The sequence below is a fragment of the Heptranchias perlo genome, unplaced genomic scaffold (assembly GCF_035084215.1).
Source record: "Heptranchias perlo isolate sHepPer1 unplaced genomic scaffold, sHepPer1.hap1 HAP1_SCAFFOLD_44, whole genome shotgun sequence".
NCBI lineage: Eukaryota > Metazoa > Chordata > Chondrichthyes > Hexanchiformes > Hexanchidae > Heptranchias > Heptranchias perlo.
The window spans coordinates 4,327,723-4,350,282 of record NW_027139453.1 but is presented as its reverse complement, the minus strand read 5'-3'; the positions used below and the strand labels follow the sequence as shown (position 1 = coordinate 4,350,282).

Here is a 22,560-nt window from a genome sequence, read left to right as displayed (position 1 = left end):
AAAGTCTGCACACTGAACGGTTAACTGTTTTCCAGACGCTGTCCGCATTGCTTTGTTTTGGTTTTGCTGCCTTCTGCTGACGGCAGGCGATTAATTCGAGCGCGATATCGCCCCTAGCGGCGAAAGCTGCTTCTGACGGATGTCTCCGTCTCCAGGAGCTGGTCGGGATTGGAAAGCTCTTGTGTCACACGAAGTGCCTGAAGAGCCCATAGAAACTTGAAGGTCATCAGTGCGCTGACTACAGCCTGAGGTTCAATAATAGCGTGTCTGGCATCAACTTAAAGGCGCTGTGTTCGAAATAGGTTGGGGGTCACAGTTTGTTTTTGGAGGAAACTGAACCGAAATCATTCAAGATGGCAGATTTTCTTTGCTGCATCACAATCAACAATATCTTGCTATAAATTTGTCTCATTAGTTCCCCAGTGTCAGAAGGAGAATTCTCTGATCTCCTTCGTATTACAAACAAACACAAACAGACGTCTTAAATCAGAATCAACTCACAAATTGACACAGATAAACAGAGCGAGAGACACTGGCAGTATCGGGAAAACTGCGGGAAATAGGCAAGAGAAGCGATGAGGATACTTCTCAAACCAACCTTCTCTGCTCTGCGGTAGCTGATCGATCGATCTCAGTGATTTGGCGCCGTAGTTTAGCTGGTCAAAGCACTTGTTTAATAAATAGGACATCCTGGGTTCGCTTTATCGCGGGGCCTTTTTATTACCTCAGTGATATTTATTCATTGTGAATTTAAGGAAAAAATATCCGAGGGCGCGATTTGTAATAGTTCGGGAGCCAACAAGGTAAGGATTCTGGAATTACTGTGTGTAAGCGCCCCTTCATTGTACAACAGGCATCTCACAGAATGTGTCCAGAACACATTTCACCGATACTGCTCTGAAGGGCTGATTTTCCAAACTTCTTTCCTTACAACCAGCAACGCATCTCCTACTCAAGGGTGCGAAGCAAAACTGGTTTCAAAGTCGTTTTCGATGTTCAGCTTTTATCCGCAACGTGCAATTGGTTGAAACTCTTTTACAACACATCTTAGTATCGATGAGAATGTCAGGCACAGGACGTTAGGGATGGAACCGCCTCTTACAATAAATACAAAGTATAATCGATTACAAAGTGAAAAAGCCAATCCAATCTCTCAGTCTCTCTCTCTAGGTCACGTTCTCTATGAGTGGACATAAACCAGCAGAAGATAACCGAACAGTATATTTTGTTTCATTTTCCTTCTGGTGAGTACAGTTGAAGAGAATGATCGCTGTGTTCTGCTGGACAAATAACCGGAATGAGCATTGTATCTGGTTCCGACGGTACCCAGTGAACCATCCACGTGTATATCTGATATTTACACTGATAGCTTCCTCCCGCACTAATTACAGGAAACTTTTGTCTCACGGTTCAACCACACTTCAGAAGTCCAGAAACAAAAAGAATGGTAAACGCCTCCTGATGATGTCAAATAGAGATGAAAGAAGTTTGCAGGTTTAGAGAATCATACAATGATACGTTCTTACAGAACAGAACGAGGCCCTTCATCCCGTCGGACCCGTGCCGGTTCTTTGAATGAACTGTCCAATTTAATGCCACTTCCCAGCTTTCGCCGGCCTTCAGTCAGTGTCTGAGCGAACAATTAGTGAATTGTTCAATCCCCGATGAATAGAGAGCTCCCTTCGTGGGGAACATATCCGAACGCGGGAAATCGGCTTCAGAAAAGAGGAAGGAGCAGGAAAAGTTAATTTAAAAACAAATTGACACTACGTTAACCTTACCTTGATCCCGCAAGTATTTTCCGTCTCTCACTGTCCGTGCAGATTTTGCAAATTATATCCTGGTTATTTCATTGTAATCAATCGAGTGCAAGTTCTTTGCTTCATTTTAGCAGTTCACAACTTGAGAATTTGATCTGATCCTTGTTGTGAGATTCAGAGTTCCGCCCACTGTGAAAGCTGCTGCCAGACATGAGGATGGATTTCAACACAAACATTCCTCATTTCTTTCAGAACAGGGAGCGGTCTTTCTGGTGGAATGTTATCGAGCCGCGTTCACAATTCGCTGCAAAGTCAATTGTGAACAAAGTTGGTTCTAAATGTTCTTTTTCTCTTCTTGTTTCTGGGAATTTCAGTAAAATAGATACTTGTTCAGAAATAAATTGTCACATTTGCAGGAGGGACGTTGTTTACGAAAGTCCCATCGATTTTCTGATGTTTGCGCTTTCAACCCTGCGACCAGGAGCCAGTGTTTCGTCAGTGAGGTGAGGAGAGGCTGCTTCTGCAAGTGAGGACATTAATCATTCAACCGCCGAATGAAACTATGGCTGAGCATCAATCAGCTCAAGCACTGGGGCAATGGACAGTGTGGGTAAATGGTGGGTTTATATATCATTAAATGTACTGTTAAATGGAAAGTGTGGATAATTGCTGGGTATATATACAATAAAATGCACTGTTAAATTGATAGTTAGTAAATGGTGGGGTTATATATCATTAAATACACTGTTAAATGGACAGGGTGGGTAAATGGTGGGTTTATATATCATTAAATACACTGTTAAATGGACAGTGTGGATAAATGGTGGGTTTATATATCATTAAATACACTGCTAAATGGACAGTGTGGGTAAATGTTGGGTTTATGTATCATTAAATACACTGTTAAATGGACAGTGTGGTTTAATGGTGGTTTTATATATCATTAAATACACTGTTAAATGGACAGTGTGGGTAAATGGTGGGTTTATATATCATTAAATACACTGTTAAATGGACAGTGTGGGTAAATGGTGGGTTTATATATCATTAAATACACTGTTAAATGGACAGTGTGGGTAAATGGTGGGTTTATATATCATTAAATACACTCTTAAATGGACAGTGTGGGTAAATGGTGGGTTTCGATATAATTAAATACACTGTTAAATGGACAGTGTGGGTAAATGGTGGGTTTATATATTGCTAAAAACTCAGTTAATTGGACATTGTGGGAAAATGGTCGATTAATTAACATTAAACAAGTTGTTAAATGGACAGTGTGGGTAAATGGTTGGTTTACATATCATTAAATACACTGTTAAATGGACAGTGTTTGTAAATGGTGGGTTTATATATCATTAAATACACTGTTAAATGGACAGTGTGGGTAATTGGTGGGTTTATATATCATTAAATACACTGTTAAATGGACAGTGTGGGTAAATGGTGGGTTTATATATCATTAAATACACTGTTAAATGGACAGTGTGTGTAAATGGTGGGTTTATATATCATTAAATACACTCTTAAATGGACAGTGTGGGTAAATGGTGGGTTTCGATATAATTAAATACAATGTTAAATGGACTGACAGTCCCTGTACTGATTATCGAGCTGATACTGCTGACAGTATAAGTTTTGCTGAAAGAGCTTATGCTTCTGAGATTAACTGTACTGATCATAGAGCTGATATTACTGACAGTATCTGTATTAATTGTAGAGCTGATACTATGAACAGTATCTGCTCTGAATATAGAGCTGGTATTATTGGCTTTATCTCTCCTGATTTTACATGTGATATTACTGAACGTACCTGTACTGATTATAGAGCCGATATTACTGACAGTACTTGTATTTATTATAGAGCTGATATTATTGATCATATCTGCACTGATTATAGAGCCGATATTACTGACAGTACTTGTATTTATTATAGAGCTGATACTACTGATCATATCTGCACTGATTATAGAACTGATATTAATGACAGTAGTTTTATTGATTGTCGAGCTGATATTACTGAAAGTATCTGTTCTGATTTTATAGAGCATAATCGTGAGAGTATTTTTTGTCGCTTATAGGGTTGTTATACTGAAAATGTCTGTTTTGATTATGGAGCTGATATTACTGACTGTATCTGTGCTAATATGACGCTGTTATTACTGACTGTATCTCTGCTCAATATAGCGCTGATATTACTGACAGTATCTGCGCTATTATCCTTCTATTCCTTTATCCGTCGTGTGTTTATTTAGCTTCCCTTAAATGCGTCGATGCGAGTCGCCTCAATTCTGCCTTGTGGTACTGAGTTCCACATTCCAACCACTCTCTGGGTCAAGAAATTTCTGCTCAATGCCCCATTGGATTTACCCCCAGAACCCTCTGCTCATCTACCCTATTTAGACACTTATTATCCAAGCAGTATGTGACCCCCTTATTTTTCTTACTAAAATCTAATACCTCACACTCATTAGGTACAGAGGAGGCATTTCCTCTGATGGAGGAATCCAGAACAAGGGGACACAATCTTCAAATTAGCTCGAGGCCGTTCAGGAGTGAAATCTGGACGCACGTTTTCACACAAAGTTTACTGGAAATGTGGAATTCCCTCCTCCAAAAGGTTGTGGATTCTGGGTCAACTGAAGTTTTCACGGTTGACAGCGGCAGTTTTTTTTAGTTCAGGGTATGAGCGAAATGGGTCAAGGGCAGGTAAATAGAGTTCAGGTACAGAGCGGCCATGATCTAATTAAATGGGAGAACAGATTCGAGGGGCTGAATGGCCTCTTCCTGGTCCTACGTTCTTATATTTAAACATGTGCTGGATTCCGGCATTTGGCGAATGTGAAGTTTAATTCGAGTTTCTGTACAATGACTTCAGCAACGGAAGGATTGTCTGTTCCCTTTAAATGGTTGCAACGTAGTATCATAGCAGGTACAGCACAGGAGTCCATTCAGCCCTTGACGCATGTGCTGGCTCTTTTAAAGTCCTTTCCAATTATTCCCTCTTCCATGCTCTTTCCCCAAAGCCCTGTAAATTTTTCCTTCAAGTTTTTTAATTCCCTTCAAATTCCCTTTTGAAATTTACAATTGGTTCTCTTTTTTTGCCCCTCTTATTTCCACCTTTTTTTTAGATCTCCTCTGTTCTTTCTGTATTCATCCTGGTTCTCTACTGTATTATAAATCTTACATTCGTCATTAGCCTCCATTTTCATTTTTCTAAATATCTCCATCTCTTTAGTCATTCAGGGTGATATAGTTTTGGATGCCTTTCCTTTCCCCCTCGTAGGGATATGTCCACACCGTACCCGAACCAAATGGGCTCTGACTGGCTGTTTGTATTTCAGGTTGAGCTCCATCGGTTCTGCAATTCGCAGAATTCCAGGGGAGTAAAGATCAGATAATCGGTGCAAGGGAATCGAAGGTAAACTTTGTTAAATATACTTTAGTAAACACACCCATTGTTCCACCCTGTGTCCAGTCAGAATTAAACAGTGAAACCCTGAAACCAAACTGCGATTTTATTTCGGGGACGGTTTAAAGTTCAGTACAAGAGATTCTGTATCTGTAGATTTTAAATACTATGGCCCTGAAATTGATGCTTTTTGTATCTGCCGAGATGCTGACCTGATGTGTCCAGGATTCTGGATCGGAATTCACCCCCCAACCAAACGCACGTTATCATAAGAATCTTGTTGTTCAGTCGATGAACAGTGAGACAGGTCAGAACATCGCACTCTCTGGCGCCGTTTTGGAGTCTCCGCCTCTGCCGGGCGAGTCCCAGCAGTTCTCCCGCACCCACCTGGCAGGACAAGACAACACTTGCACCAAAGGTTGTTTTTTTAATATGTGAGTTTGACAGTGCAGTCCTTCTAACTGATCAGCTTTAACCACAGCAATGCACAAACACAGCCTGCCGGCTCCGGGTATTTTATTGGTGCAGTTTTAAGTACCCCTTCTACCGTGCTCTGGATTGTGCCGAGATTGCCTGAATTTGCCCGCTCCCATGGGAGAAGATTGTGGCCTGGGTGTTCCTTACTGGCATTACTTTCTTTTAATTCCTGGCGTCACTTGTTCAATGCATTATTTACCAACAATATCAGGAAACATTTAACAGGCTCTGTCTATTTTCTCTATTCAGTTGAAGGCGGAGAGGTGAACTGATAGAGGTCTTTCATATTCGGAAGGGGTTCCATAGGCTCGAACTGGAGAGCATGTTTCCCCTTAAGGGCAGTCCAAAAATAGAGGCCATGAATATAAGAAAGTTACTAATGAAACCAAGATGTAATTCAGGAGAGACATCTTACTCAGAGAGTGGTGAGAATGTGCAATTATCTACCACATGGAATGGTTGAGGCGAAAAGTTAAGATGCATTTAAGGGGAAGGTAGATAGATACACGAGGGTGCTAGAAATAGAAAGATAAGTTGATAGGGTGCGATGAAATCGTGCGGGAGGACGCTCGTGTGGAGCATAAATCCAGGCAAAGACATGTGGGGAAAATGGGCTGTTCTTGAGCTGGATAATTCTAAGTCATTCAATGAATGTTTTTATTGTACCAGCTCTTTCATCAACACAGATACAGTCAGTCGTAACAGCTCAATATTGAGCAGGGATACTGTCAGAATAATCAGCCCTATATTGAACAGGGATACAGTCAGTAAAGCAGGGCTATTTTGAGCACAGATACATTCAGTAATATCAGTGCGATATTGAGCCGAAATACAGTTAGTAACCGCGACATATTAGCGCAGATACTGTCAGTAATATCAGCGCTATATTGAGCAGAGATACAGTCAGTAATAACAGCGTCATATTAGCACAGATACAGTCAGTAATATCAGTTCCATAATTAAAACAGACATTTTCAGTATAACAACCCGAGAAGCGTCAAAATACTCTCACTATTAAGCTCTATAAAATCAGGACAGATACTTTCAGTAATATCAGCTCGACAATCAATAAAAGTACTGTCATTAATATCAGTTCCATAATCAGTGCAGATATAATCAGTAATATCAGCTCGATAATAAATACAAGTACTGTCAGTAATATCGGCTCTATAATCAGTACAGGTACGTTCAGTAATATCACATGTAAAATCAGCAGAGATAAGGCCAGTAATACCAGCTCTATATTCAGATTAGATACTGTTCATAATATCAGCTCTACAATTAATACAGATACTGTCAGTAATATCAGCTCTATGATCAATACAGGTAATCTCAGAAGCATAAGCTCTATAAGCAAAACTTATACTGTCAGCAGCATCAGCTCGATAATCAGTACAGGGACTGTCAGTCCATTTAACATTGTATTTAATTTTATCGAAACCCACCATTTACCCACACTGTCTGTTTAACAGTGTATTTAATGATATATAAACCCACCATTTACACACACTGTCCATTTAACAATGTATTTAATGATATATAAACCCACCATTTACAAACACTGTCCATTTAACAGTGTATTTAATGATATATAAAACCACCATTTATCCATACTCTCCATTGAAAATTGTATTTCATGATCTATTAACTGAACATTTACCCACACTGTCCATTTAACAGTGTACTTAACGATATATAAACCCACCATTTACACAAACTGTCCACTTAACAGAGTATTTAATTATCACCACAATCTGTCCCTTGGATTGATCACAACAATCCGTCCCTCGGAATTATCACCACAATCTGTCCCTAGGATTGATCACAACAATCCGTCCCTCGGGATTATCACCACAATCTTTCCCTGGGATTGATCACAACAATCAGTCCCTCGGGATTATCACCACAATCTGTCCCGAGGATTTATCACAGCAATCCGTTTCGACAATTGTTCACAATAATCCGTCCGTCGGGATTATCACGACAATATGTTCATGGGATTGATCACAACAATACGTCCCTCGGAATTATCACCACAATCTGTCCCTGGGATTGATCACAACAATACGTCCCTCGGAATTATCACCACAATCTGTCCCTGGGATTGATCACAACAATCCGTCCCTCGGAATTATCACCACAATCTGTCCCTGGGATTGATCACAACAATCCGTCCCTCGGAATTATCACCACAATCTGTGCTCAAATACTTTCTCTCTTTGGACACTTCCAACCCGTGGAGTTGTTTTTGTATTCTGTCTGTGAACCCTCTGAAAATGGGGGAAATCCAATCCTTATACCAATCACAGTCCAGGAATGGTCCTTTCCGGAATTAACAATGTAACTGGTGTATCTGCTGAATATTCACTCTGATAAATGTTACTGTGGAATGTCAGTACTCGTTCCCCCAGTGATTGAGGTGATTGATGCTCAACAAGAGTTTAATTCGGAGGTTAAACTGTTAATGTCCTCACTTACAGAAACAGCCTGTCCTCAGCTCACTGACGAAACACGGGCTCTGGGCCCCAGGGTTGAAAGCGCAAACATCCGAAAATCGATGGGATTTTCAGCAAACAATGTCCCTGATGCAAATGTAACAATTTATTTCTAACCATGTATCTGCTTCACTGAACTTCCCTGGATCCAAATTTGAAAAAGTAAAATTTATAACTGACTTTGTTCACAATTGACGTGTCAGCGAATTGTTAACCCGCTTCGCTTTGATTCCACCAGAAAGGCCGCTCCCTGTTCTGAAAGAAATGAGGAATGTTTGTGTTGAAATCCATCCTGATGTCTGGCAGCAGCTTTCACAGTGTGTGGAGCTCTGAATCTCACATACCAAGGATCAGATCAAATTCCCAAGTTGTGAACTGCAAAAATAAAGCAAGGAACTTGTACTCGATTGGTTGTAATGAAATAACAAGGGAATAATTTGTAAAATCTGCACGGACATTGAGAGACGGGATCAAGGTAATGTTAATGTAATGTCAATTTGCATTTTAATTAAGTTCTTCTGGCCCTTCCTCTTTTCTAATGTCGATTTCCCGCGGTCAGATATGTTCCTCGGCGTCGGGAGCTCTCCATTCCTCGCGGATTGAACAATTCACGAATTGTTCGTTCAAACACTGACTGAAGGGTGGCTACTTTACACCTAGAATTTCGGGGCTTATACCTTCTTGGACCCCACCAATCTCCGCTCAGACACACTTTAAAGCGGTTACAGGACAGATAGCAGGAACACGAACTCTGGAGATTTGCAACATCCTCGTCCAGCGGTGTTTCCTCCCCATGTTAGAATTTGATATTCAGTGAACAGGAGTGGGAAACTGGCCTTTCTCACTCTATGTGCATTTATTTGTAACTGTGAAACTGGCTGTTCTTACTCACTGAACCGTTATGTGCCCGGCACACTTGTATTGAACTGATCAAAGACTGATCGAACACACAGTTCAGCTCAGTAAAGGGTTAACACATTCGCAATGGCCGATTGTCGCTCTCTGCCGGACACCTGGGAAATCAGCCTCAGCTGACCCGAGGCCGGACTGAACGCCATCCAATCACAGGATAGGAACAAAATCGGAGACAAAACTTGCTCCTGAATAATTATAATTAATTAGTTTAATGCGAATTAGGTGGGAGAATGGAGCAAGGACTTCACCTTTTTTCGAAAAATAAGTTATTGAGGTTGTTGGTTGTTAGATTTGTTCAACTGAAGAAAAAGAGGCCTCTCCCTTTAGGCAGGACTGTTTTAAAGAGAAACAGCTTCAGGGCTGAAACATCTTTCATAGAGAAAGGAGGTTCCTGATCGTTAATATTGATAATTTGAGTAGTTACTTCCAATATATACAGTTTGGAGGCCTCATCACTAGTCCTCATAAAAAAACTTACCAAAAGGCAGGAGTGTCCATCACTAATCTTTATATAAAAAGTCACTACTGTAATTAGCAACAGGCACGAGGATCTATCACTAATCTTTATATAAAAAGTAACAATCTAAATTACCAACAGGTAGGAGGGTCCATCAGTATTTTTTGTATAAAACGTAACGACATAAATTACAAATAGGTAGCAGGGCCTCACCACTAATTTTTATCGAAAAGGTAACAATTCCAATTACAATCAGGAAGGAGGGTCCATCTCAAGTCTTTATAACGAAATTAACCACTGAAATTACCAACAGGTAGGAGTGTCCAACACTAATCTTTAAATAAAACTAACAACTCAAATTACCAACAGGTTGGTGGGCCCATCACTAATCTTTAGAAAAAGTAGCTACTGCAATTCCCAACAGGTCGGATGGTCCATGACTAATCTTTACATAAAAAGTAACCATTCAAATTACCAACAGGTTTTCGGGCCCGATCTCTCGGCTTTATATAAAAAAGGAAGTAACTGCTCAAATGAATCTTGTATTTGATTACACTAATGTAATTAGTGTAGGTGTAAATGTAAGTTTTTGTTGCTGTTGTCCGTTTATTAAACTAGTGTGAGCGTGACTGAAACAACAGATAACTCCATCTTACAAGGTCTCAATCTTGGCTGCACATTTATGCTGGAGAAAACTTCAACTATAGTTTATAGAAATTTACTGACCGAGATGAATCGCTTTTACATTCCGACAGTGTGGAAAGGCAACCACCGGGACTGATAGTTTAATTTGTTGCTCGTGCCTTTGCGCACACACAGAGAGACAAACACACAATGGAGAATTATGATTGTAAAACAGCCCTCAAATCGACAACTTATATATTTGTGGTGGTTTTTGAGATTGTAAGACCCCTAAAGATAATCCAAAGATAACTGTGCAGCACCAGTTTAAGATTAAACGATTGATAACATTATACATTAGTGTTAATTTTATTGAACGGTGTAAAATTCGGAAACATAGGAAAAACAGGAACAGGAGTAGGCCATTCAGCCCCTCGTGCCTGCTCCGCCATTTGATAATACCATGGCTGATCTGTGATCCAACTCCATATAACCGCCTTTGGCCCATATCCCTTCATACTTTTGATTGCCAAAAAGCTATATATCTCACATTTAAATTTAGCAATTGAGCTAGTGTCAATTGCCGTTTGCAGAAGAGAGTTCCAATCTTCTACCACCCTTTGTGTGTAGAAACGTTTTCTAATCTCGCTCCTGAAAGGTCTGGCTCTAATTTTTAGACTGTGCCCCCACCTCCAAGATTCCCCAACCAGCAGAAATAGTTTCTCTCCATCCACCCCATCCGATCCCCTTAATATCTGATAAACTTCGAACTGATCACCCCTTAATCTTCGAAACTCTAGAGAATACAACCCCAATTTGTGTAATCTCTCCTCGTAACTTAACCCAGTAAACCTACGCTGCACTCCCTCCAAAGCCAACATGTCCTTCCGAAGGTGCGGTGACCAGAACTGTTCACAGTACTCCAGGTGCGGTCTGACCAGAGTTTTGTATCGCTGCAGCATGACCTCTGCCCCCTTGTACTCCAGTCCTCGACATATAAAGGCCAGCATTCCATTAGCCTTATTGATTATTTTCTGCACCTGATCATGACACTGCAATGATCTATGTCCCTGAACCCCAAGGTCCCTTTGGACATCCACTGTTTTTAACATTTTACCATTTAGAAAGTACCCTCTTCTATCCATTCTTGATCCAAAGTGAATGATCTCACATTTGTCTACATTGAATTCCATTTGCCACAGTTTTGCCCATTCACCTATTCTATCAATATCGCTTTGTAATTTCATGTTTTCATCTACACTGCTTACAATGCCACCAATCTTTGTGTCATCTGCAAACGTTAGTCAGGTGCTGATACCGTGAGAGATATGGTAAATATATTCAAATAGAAGCACCAACCAAAACACATCCCCATGAACACACGGACAACGTCACTACCCATAGAGAGCAGAGAAATCACACCCAGCTCCGTATTGTGTAAGTAGGTAGATATCAGGTTCATAAAATGCCAGAATTTAATATCAAAACTCAACAAATCAAAAAATTGCAACAAATCTGTGAATAAAATAATACAATAGCGCCAGACTGGGTAACACCGAGTGAAGAATCATTGAACTCATCACCTCGCTCCATATTGCTCTTCAGAATATTCACCAGCTCAGGGATAAGTCTGGTGCTGTCCTGCACGGAGACTAAATCTTACCAATGGGTGCTCCCAGTGCAGAATCTCGGCCGTCGAGAACTGGTTGTGGAGGTCTGCGGGACTCATTGGTTTTCCCTGGGCAGCTGTCTGTGCCGCACCTGATGTGGAGAATTGTTGGTAACAGTCGGGAAATGCTCGATCCCAGAGCTAACAATTGTTGTGCTGATGGGGGAGTAGGGACTTGATATCGCGACAAGGCGATGTTTTATCCTTCTCATCTTAATATTTCCGTCTAACCCTCCTATTAATATATTTATTACAGAGCAGCAGAATCTTGGAACGCCTGTCACCACCATGGCTGAAGGTCCAAACAGGGGAGAAGATCCAACTTCATCACCAAGAATGAGAATAGTCACCGGTAGGTTCAGATCAACCTTTACAATATCAATTATATCCTGATAAAGGGTACTGATCACGAGCAAGAACCTACAGCTCACTCAGGAAGAGGAAACCGAGCAGATACTGTGTAGATAGGGGGAAGTGAGTGAACATCTAGTGGGCCAGTGCAGTCGTAGGTGGAGGGATCTCAGTGCTGGAACTGTCCAATAGATATCTGGTGTTTCGACTGTAAGGTGGATAGCGACAGCGACGCAGGATGGTCCTTCTGAATAATAGTGTGAAACCAGGGAGTAGGGGCATGTATGAGAGGCAAGTTGGGCACATGAATAGGAGAGCGATAGTCCCAATTAGTAAGTTACCTTCCTGGTGTCAGAGCGAAGAACTTCCTGGAACAGGTGGGACACTCTCTGGGAAGGAAAGCAGAGCGGAAAATAGTCATGGCCGGAACCAATAACAAGGAAAGAGCTCCGTTGAGAGAGGGAATATTAACATTTGAGCTCGAGACTGAAAAACTAGGCCTTAACGTGGTGATCTCTGGATTGTTTTGCGCTGGGCTGCTAAAGGAGGACAATATGAGGCAGGTCAATGTCCGGCTACAGGGATGGAACTGGAGGGAAGGGTTCATGTTTTTGAGACCACAGGGTTAGTTCAGGACGAAATGGAGGGACGGTTACGAACTGAACCGACAAACTACAACGGTTTAACAGACTGAGTATATAGAGCAGTGGGAGGGTTTCACCTGAGAGGACTGGATCGTGTGAAATATCCGGATCTGAGACTAGAGAGTGGAAATAATAAAATTGTTGGAGCAGGAACAGAAGATTTGTGAAATAGTGAAAATTTATGAGCAGGAAAAAGGAAGGAGGTTTTGAAGTCGTGACAGAAGACGTAACTTAATATTAAAAGCAAAGAAAAACGAGAACAGGTCAACAGTCCAATGAATTGGAGTTCAGATTGTGTGTTATGTCTGTGAATCTACAAATCATTCCAAACACATTTGGAAAGTTAGATTGATGAGGGATGTGATCTATTATCTATAAGATTGGGCTGTGATGGATGAGGTTTTGGGGAGAAACAACACATTTCCTTTAGTTTCTAAAAGTGATGGCAGATGTGAAAATGTTGTTGTAACAGTGGAGCATGTGGGACCATATTTCGAGATAACTGTAGAAAAGGATTGGGATCTGAATTTAATAGCCGAGATGGATAAGTCACTGAGAAATAATGCACCCGAGGCTGTTAAATGAAGTCAGAGAGGAGATAGGAGGGAATTTGATCACAATTCAAAAAATCTATCGATCTCAGCCTTGAATATATTCAATGACTCATCATCCACAGCCCTCTGGGGTAGAGAGTTCCAAAGATTCAAAACACTCTGCATGAAGAAATTCATCCTCATCTCAGTCTTGAATGGCCGACCCCTTATCCTGAGACTATGCAACCTAGTTTTATAATCTCCATTTAGGGGAATCAATCTCTCAGCATCGAACCTGTCAAGCCCCATCATAATCTTATATGTTTCAATTAGATCACTATCATTCTTCTAAACTCCAGAGAGTACAGGCCCAATCTGCTCAATCTCTTCTCATAGGACAACCCTCTCATCCCAGGAATTAAGCTAGTGAACCCTCGTTGCACCGCCTCCAAGGCAAGCATACCCGTCCTTAGATAAGGAGACCAAAACTGGACGCAATACTTCAGGTGAGGTCTCACTAAAGCCGTGTACAGCTGTAGTAATTCTTCACTCCTCTTGTCCTCGAACCCCCTTGCAATAAAGGCCAACATGCCATTTGCTCTCCGAATTACCTGCTCTAGCTGCATACTACATTTTTGAGTTTATTATACAAGGACACCCAATTCTCTGTGAATACCAACATTTAATAGTCTCCCACCATTTTAAAATATTCTGTTTTTCTATCCTTCCTTCCAAAGTGAATATCCTCACATTTCCACACATTATGCCACAACTATCAGCGTCTTGTCCACTCACTTAATCTGTCTCTATCCTTTCACAGACTCTTTGTGTCCTCCTCACAAATTACTTTCCAACCTAGCTTTGTATCGTCAGCGAACTTGGACATTTTACACTGTCCCTTCAACTAATTCATCAATATAGATTGTAAATCGCTGAGGCCCAAGCACTGACCCCTGCGACACCCCACCAGTAACACCCTGCCAACCTGACAATGGCCCGTTCATCCCTACTTTCTGTTTCTTTCCTTTAACCAATCCCGGGTCATTCTGTGTCTGTTCAAAAGGGGTGTGCTGTCAGTCCCGGATCATTCTTTGTCTGTTTAAAAGGGATGTGCTGTCAGTCCCGGTTCATTCTGTGTCTCTTTAAGAGGGGCGTGCTGTCAGTCCCGGATCATGCTGTCCCTGTTTAAAAGGGATGTGCTGTCAGTCCCGGATCATTCTGTCCCTGTTTAAAAGGGATGTGCTGTCAGTCCCGGTTCATTCTGTGTCTCTTTAAGAGGGGCGTGCTGTCAGTCCCGGATCACACTGTCCCTGTTTAAAAGGGATGTGCTGTCAGTCCCGGTTCATTCTGTCTCTGTTTAAAAGGGATGTGCTGTCAGTCCCGGATCATTCTGTCCCTGTTTAAAAGGGATGAGCGATCAGTCCCGGATCATTCTGTCCCTGTTTAAAAGGGGTGAGCGATCAGTCCCGGATCATTCTGTCTCTGTTTAAAAGGGGTGTGCTGTCAGTCCCGGATCATTCTGTCCCTGTTTAAAAGGGGTGAGCGATCAGTCCCGGATCATTCTGTCCCTGTTTAAAAGGGGTGAGCGATCAGTCCCGGATCATTCTGTCCCTGTTTAAAAGGGGTGAGCGATCAGTCCCGGATCATTCTGTCCCTGTTTAAAAGGGGTGAGCGATCAGTCCCGGATCATTCTGTCTCTGTTTAAAAGGGGTGAGCGATCAGTCCCGGATCATTCTGTCTCTGTTTAAAAGGGGTGAGCGATCAGTCCCGGATCATTCTGTCTCTGTTTAAAAGGGGTGAGCGATCAGTCCCGGATCATTCTGTCTCTGTTTAAAAGGGGTGAGCGATCAGTCCCGGATCATTCTGTCTCTGTTTAAAAGGGGTGAGCGATCAGTCCCGGATCATTCTGTCTCTGTTTAAAAGGGGTGAGCGATCAATCCCGGATCATTCTGTCCCTGTTTAAAAGGGGTGAGCGATCAATCCCGGATCATTCTGTCTCTGTTTAAAAGGGATGAGCGATCAGTCCCGGATCATTCTGTCTCTGTTTAAAAGGGGTGAGCGATCAGTCCCGGATCATTCTGTCTCTGTTTAAAAGGGGTGAGCGATCAGTCCCGGATCATTCTGTCCCTGTTTAAAAGGGGTGAGCGATGAGTCCCGGATCATTCTGTCTCTGTTTAAAAGGGGTGAGCGATCAGTCCCGGATCATTCTGTGTCTGTTTAAAAGGGGTGAGCGATCAGTCCCGGATCATTCTGTCTCTGTTTAAAAGGGGTGAGCGATCAGTCCCGGATCATTCTGTCCCTGTTTAAAAGGGGTGAGCGATCAGTCCCGGATCATTCTGTCCCTGTTTAAAAGGGGTGAGCGATCAGTCCCGGATCATTCTGTCCCTGTTTAAAAGGGGTGAGCGATCAATCCCGGATCATTCTGTGTCTGTTTAAAAGGGATGAGCGATTAGTCCCGGATCATTCTGTCTCTGTTTAAAAGGGGTGAGCGATCAGTCCCGGATCATTCTGTCTCTGTTTAAAAGGGGTGAGCGATCAGTCCCGGATCATTCTGTCTCTGTTTAAAAGGGGTGAGCGATCAGTCCCGGATCATTCTGTCTCTGTTTAAAAGGGATGAGCGATCAGTCCCGGATCATTCTGTGTCTGTTTAAAAGGGGTGAGCGATCAGTCCCGTATCATTCTGTCCCTGTTTAAAAGGGGTGAGCGATCAGTCCCGGATCATTTTGTCTCTGTTTAAAAGGGGTGAGCGATCAGTCCCGGATCATTCTGTCCCTGTTTAAAAGGGGTGAGCGATCAGTCCCGGATCATTCTGTCTCTGTTTAAAAGGGATGAGCGATCAGTCCCGGATCATTCTGTCCCAGTTTAAAAGGGGTGAGCGATCAGTCCCGGATCATTCTGTCTCTGTTTAAAAGGGGTGAGCGATCAGTCCCGGATCATTCTGTCCCTGTTTAAAAGGGGTGAGCGATCAGTCCCGGATCATTCTGTCCCTGTTTAAAAGGGGTGAGCGATCAGTCCCGGATCATTCTGTCTCTGTTTAAAAGTGATGAGCGATCAGTCCCGGATCATTCTGTCTCTGTTTAAAAGGGGTGAGCGATCAGTCCCGGATCATTCTGTCTCTGTTTAAAAGGGGTGATCGATCAGTCCCGGATCATTCTGTCCCTGTTTAAAAGGGGTGAGCGATCAGTCCCGGATCATTCTGTCCCTGTTTAAAAGGGGTGAGCGATCAGTCCCGGATCATTCTGTCTCTGTTTAAAAGTGATGAGCGATCAGTCCCGGATCATTCTGTCTCTGTTTAAAAGGGGTGAGCGATCAGTCCCGGATCATTCTGTCTCTGTTTAAAAGGGGTGAGCGATCAGTCCCGGATCATTCTGTCCCTGTTTAAAAGGGGTGAGCGATCAGTCCCGGATCATTCTGTCTCTGTTCAAAAGGGGTGAGCGATCAGTCCCGGATCATTCTGTCCCTGTTTAAAAGGGGTGAGCGATCAGTCCCGGATCATTCTGTCCCTGTTTAAAAGGGGTGAGCGATCAGTCCCGGGTCATTCTGTCCCTGTTTAAAAGGGGTGAGCGATCAGTCCCGGATCATTCTGTCCCTGTTTAAAAGGGGTGAGCGATCAGTCCCGGATCATTCTGTCCCTGTTTAAAAGGGGTGAGCGATCAGTCCCGGATCATTCTGTCTCTGTTTAAAAGGGGTGAGCGATCAGTCCCGGATCATTCTGTCCCTGTTTAAAAGGGGTGAGCGATCAGTCCCGGATCATTCTGTCTCTGTTTAAAAGGGGTGAGCGATCAGTCCCGGATCATTCTGTCTCTGTTTAAAAGGGGTGAGCGATCAGTCCCGGATCATTCTGTCTCTGTTTAAAAGGGGTGAGCGATCAGTCCCGGATCATTCTGTCTCTGTTTAAAAGGGGTGAGCGATCAGTCCCGGATCATTCTGTCTCTGTTTAAAAGGGGTGAGCGATCAGTCCCGGATCATTCTGTCCCTGTTTAAAAGGGGTGAGCGATCAGTCCCGGATCATTCTGTCCCTGTTTAAAAGGGGTGAGCGATCAGTCCCGGATCATTCTGTCTCTGTTTAAAAGGGGTGAGCGATCAATCCCGGATCATTCTGTCCCTGTTTAAAAGGGGTGAGCGATCAATCCCGGATCATTCTGTCTCTGTTTAAAAGGGATGAGCGATCAGTCCCGGATCATTCTGTCTCTGTTTAAAAGGGGTGAGCGATCAGTCCCGGATCATTCTGTCTCTGTTTAAAAGGGGTGAGCGATCAGTCCCGGATCATTCTGTCCCTGTTTAAAAGGGGTGAGCGATGAGTCCCGGATCATTCTGTCTCTGTTTAAAAGGGGTGAGCGATCAGTCCCGGATCATTCTGTGTCTGTTTAAAAGGGGTGAGCGATCAGTCCCGGATCATTCTGTCTCTGTTTAAAAGGGGTGAGCGATCAGTCCCGGATCATTCTGTCCCTGTTTAAAAGGGGTGAGCGATCAGTCCCGGATCATTCTGTCCCTGTTTAAAAGGGGTGAGCGATCAGTCCCGGATCATTCTGTCCCTGTTTAAAAGGGGTGAGCGATCAATCCCGGATCATTCTGTGTCTGTTTAAAAGGGATGAGCGATTAGTCCCGGATCATTCTGTCTCTGTTTAAAAGGGGTGAGCGATCAGTCCCGGATCATTCTGTCTCTGTTTAAAAGGGGTGAGCGATCAGTCCCGGATCATTCTGTCTCTGTTTAAAAGGGGTGAGCGATCAGTCCCGGATCATTCTGTCTCTGTTTAAAAGGGATGAGCGATCAGTCCCGGATCATTCTGTGTCTGTTTAAAAGGGGTGAGCGATCAGTCCCGTATCATTCTGTCCCTGTTTAAAAGGGGTGAGCGATCAGTCCCGGATCATTTTGTCTCTGTTTAAAAGGGGTGAGCGATCAGTCCCGGATCATTCTGTCCATGTTTAAAAGGGGTGAGCGATCAGTCCCGGATCATTCTGTCTCTGTTTAAAAGGGATGAGCGATCAGTCCCGGATCATTCTGTCCCAGTTTAAAAGGGGTGAGCGATCAGTCCCGGATCATTCTGTCTCTGTTTAAAAGGGGTGAGCGATCAGTCCCGGATCATTCTGTCCCTGTTTAAAAGGGGTGAGCGATCAGTCCCGGATCATTCTGTCCCTGTTTAAAAGGGGTGAGCGATCAGTCCCGGATCATTCTGTCTCTGTTTAAAAGTGATGAGCGATCAGTCCCGGATCATTCTGTCTCTGTTTAAAAGGGGTGAGCGATCAGTCCCGGATCATTCTGTCTCTGTTTAAAAGGGGTGATCGATCAGTCCCGGATCATTCTGTCCCTGTTTAAAAGGGGTGAGCGATCAGTCCCGGATCATTCTGTCCCTGTTTAAAAGGGGTGAGCGATCAGTCCCGGATCATTCTGTCTCTGTTTAAAAGTGATGAGCGATCAGTCCCGGATCATTCTGTCTCTGTTTAAAAGGGGTGAGCGATCAGTCCCGGATCATTCTGTCTCTGTTTAAAAGGGGTGAGCGATCAGTCCCGGATCATTCTGTCCCTGTTTAAAAGGGGTGAGCGATCAGTCCCGGATCATTCTGTCTCTGTTCAAAAGGGGTGAGCGATCAGTCCCGGATCATTCTGTCCCTGTTTAAAAGGGGTGAGCGATCAGTCCCGGATCATTCTGTCCCTGTTTAAAAGGGGTGAGCGATCAGTCCCGGGTCATTCTGTCCCTGTTTAAAAGGGGTGAGCGATCAGTCCCGGATCATTCTGTCCCTGTTTAAAAGGGGTGAGCGATCAGTCCCGGATCATTCTGTCCCTGTTTAAAAGGGGTGAGCGATCAGTCCCGGATCATTCTGTCTCTGTTTAAAAGGGGTGAGCGATCAGTCCCGGATCATTCTGTCCCTGTTTAAAAGGGGTGAGCGATCAGTCCCGGGTCATTCTGTCCCTGTTTAAAAGGGGTGAGCGATCAGTCCCGGATCATTCTGTCCCTGTTTAAAAGGGGTGAGCGATCAGTCCCGGATCATTCTGTCCCTGTTTAAAAGGGGTGAGCGATCAGTCCCGGATCATTCTGTCTCTGTTTAAAAGGGATGAGCGATCAGTCCCGGATCATTCTGTCTCTGTTTAAAAGGGGTGAGCGATCAGTCCCGGATCATTCTGTCCCTGTTTAAAAGGGGTGAGCGATCAGTCCCGGATCATTCTGTCCCTGTTTAAAAGGGGTGAGCGATCAGTCCCGGATCATTCTGTCCCTGTTTAAAAGTGATGAGCGATCAGTCCCGGATCATTCTGTCTCTGTTGAAAAGGGGTGAGCTATCAGTCCCGGATCATTCTGTCCCTGTTTAAAAGGGGTGAGCGATCAGTCCCGGATCATTCTGTCCCTGTTTAAAAGGGGTGAGCGATCAGTCCCGGATCATTCTGTCCCTGTTTAAAAGGGATGAGCGATCAGTCCCGGATCATTCTGTCCCTGTTTAAAAGGGATGAGCGATCAGTCCCGGATCATTCTGTCCCTGTTTAAAAGGGGTGAGCGATCAGTCCCGGATCATTCTGTCTCTGTTTAAAAGGGGTGAGCGATCAATCCCGGATCATTCTGTCCCCGTTTAAAAGGGGTGAGCGATCAGTCCCGGATCATTCTGTCCCTGTTTAAAAGGGGTGAGCGATCAGTCCCGGATCATTCTGTCCCTGTTTAAAAGGGGTGAGCGATCAGTCCCGGATCATTCTGTCTCTGTTTAAAAGGGGTGAGCGATCAGTCCCGGATCATTCTGTCCCTGTTTAAAAGGTGTGAGCGATCAGTCCCGGATCATTCTGTCCCTGTTTAAAAGGGGTGAGCGATCAGTCCCGGATCATTCTGTCCCTGTTTAAAAGGGGTGAGCGATCAGTCCCGGATCATTCTGTCCCTGTTTAAAAGGGGTGAGCGATCAGTCCCGGATCATTCTGTCCCTGTTTAAAAGGGGTGAGCGATCAGTCCCGGATCATTCTGTGTCTGTTTAAAAGGGGTGAGCGATCAGTCCCGGATCATTCTGTCCCTGTTTAAAAGGGGTGAGCGATCAGTCCCGGATCATTCTGTCCCTGTTTCAAAGGGGTGAGCGATCAGTCCCGGATCATTCTGTCCCTGTTTAAAAGGGGTGAGCGATCAGTCCCGGATCATTCTGTCCCTGTTTAAAAGGGGTGAGCGATCAGTCCTGGATCATTCTGTCTCTGTTTAAAAGGGGTGAGCGATCAGTCCCGGATCATTCTGTCCCTGTTTAAAAGGGGTGAGCGATCAGTCCCGGATCATTCTGTCTCTGTTTAAAAGGGGTGAGCGATCAGTCCCGGATCATTCTGTCCCTGTTTAAAAGGGGTGAGCGATCAGTCCCGGATCATTCTGTCTCTGTTTAAAAGGGGTGAGCGATCAGTCCCGGATCATTCTGTCCCTGTTTAAAAGGGGTGAGCGATCAGTCCCGGATCATTCTGTCCCTGTTTAAAAGGGGTGAGCGATCAGTCCCGGATCATTCTGTCTCTGTTTAAAAGGGGTGAGCGATCAGTCCCGGATCATTCTGTCCCTGTTTAAAAGGGGTGAGCGATCAATCCCGGATCATTCTGTCCCTGTTTAAAAGGGGTGAGCAATCAGTCCCGGGTCATTCTGTCCCTGTTTAAAAGGGGTGAGCGATCAGTCCCGGATCATTCTGTCTCTGTTTAAAAGGGGTGAGCGATGAGTCCCGGATCATTCTGTCCCTGTTTAAAAGGGGTCAGCAATCAGTCCCGGATCATTCTGTCTCTGTTTAAAAGGGGTGAGCGATCAGTCCCGGATCATTCTGTCCCTGTTTAAAAGGGGTGAGCGATCAGTCCCGGATCATTCTGTCCCTGTTTAAAAGGGGTGAGCGATCAGTCCCGGATCATTCTGTCTCTGTTTAAAAGGGGTGAGCGATCAGTCCCGGATCATTCTGTGTCTGTTTAAAAGGGGTGAGCGATCAGTCCCGGATCACACTGTCCCTGTTTAAAAGGGGTGAGCGATCAGTCCCGGATCATTCTGTCTCTGTTTAAAAGGGGTGAGCGATCAGTCCCGGATCATTCTGTCTCTGTTTAAAAGGGGTGAGCGATCAATCCCGGATCATTCTGTCCCTGTTTAAAAGGGGTGAGCGATCAATCCCGGATCATTCTGTCTCTGTTTAAAAGGGATGAGCGATCAGTCCCGGATCATTCTGTCTCTGTTTAAAAGGGGTGAGCGATCAGTCCCGGATCATTCTGTCTCTGTTTAAAAGGGGTGAGCGATCAGTCCCGGATCATTCTGTCCCTGTTTAAAAGGGGTGAGCGATCAGTCCCGGATCATTCTGTCTCTGTTTAAAAGGGGTGAGCGATCAGTCCCGGATCATTCTGTGTCTGTTTAAAAGGGGTGAGCGATCAGTCCCGGATCATTCTGTCTCTGTTTAAAAGGGGTGAGCGATCAGTCCCGGATCATTCTGTCCCTGTTTAAAAGGGGTGAGCGATCAGTCCCGGATCATTCTGTCCCTGTTTAAAAGGGGTGAGCGATCAGTCCCGGATCATTCTGTCCCTGTTTAAAAGGGGTGAGCGATCAATCCCGGATCATTCTGTGTCTGTTTAAAAGGGATGAGCGATTAGTCCCGGATCATTCTGTCTCTGTTTAAAAGGGGTGAGCGATCAGTCCCGGATCATTCTGTCTCTGTTTAAAAGGGGTGAGCGATCAGTCCCGGATCATTCTGTCTCTGTTTAAAAGGGGTGAGCGATCAGTCCCGGATCATTCTGTCTCTGTTTAAAAGGGATGAGCGATCAGTCCCGGATCATTCTGTGTCTGTTTAAAAGGGGTGAGCGATCAGTCCCGGATCATTTTGTCTCTGTTTAAAAGGGGTGAGCGATCAGTCCCGGATCATTCTGTCCCTGTTTAAAAGGGGTGAGCGATCAGTCCCGGATCATTCTGTCTCTGTTTAAAAGGGATGAGCGATCAGTCCCGGATCATTCTGTCCCAGTTTAAAAGGGGTGAGCGATCAGTCCCGGATCATTCTGTCTCTGTTTAAAAGGGGTGAGCGATCAGTCCCGGATCATTCTGTCCCTGTTTAAAAGGGGTGAGCGATCAGTCCCGGATCATTCTGTCCCTGTTTAAAAGGGGTGAGCGATCAGTCGCGGATCATTCTGTCTCTGTTTAAAAGTGATGAGCGATCAGTCCCGGATCATTCTGTCTCTGTTTAAAAGGGGTGAGCGATCAGTCCCGGATCATTCTGTCTCTGTTTAAAAGGGGTGATCGATCAGTCCCGGATCATTCTGTCCCTGT

General features: G+C 44.1%; 1 long non-coding RNA gene across 14 annotated transcripts in view; it reads left to right on the top strand.

Annotated features, from left to right (window-relative positions):
- Window positions 1-2,021: 2,021 nt before the first annotated feature.
- LOC137312847 (uncharacterized) overlaps window positions 2,022-22,560 on the top strand; it is a 161,256-nt gene continuing 140,717 nt past the window's right edge. For 7 of the 14 annotated variants that reach the window (XR_010960839.1, XR_010960831.1, XR_010960843.1 and 4 more), the window contains exons 1-4: window positions 2,108-2,377; window positions 5,105-5,181; window positions 8,383-8,619; window positions 12,063-12,158. This is a non-coding gene — a long non-coding RNA (uncharacterized lncRNA). Of the gene's footprint in view, window positions 2,088-2,107; window positions 2,378-3,031; window positions 3,051-5,104; window positions 5,182-8,382; window positions 8,620-12,062; window positions 12,159-22,560 lie in introns of those variants that run through there. The other 7 variants (XR_010960837.1, XR_010960836.1, XR_010960835.1 and 4 more) reach the window with 7 other exon arrangements.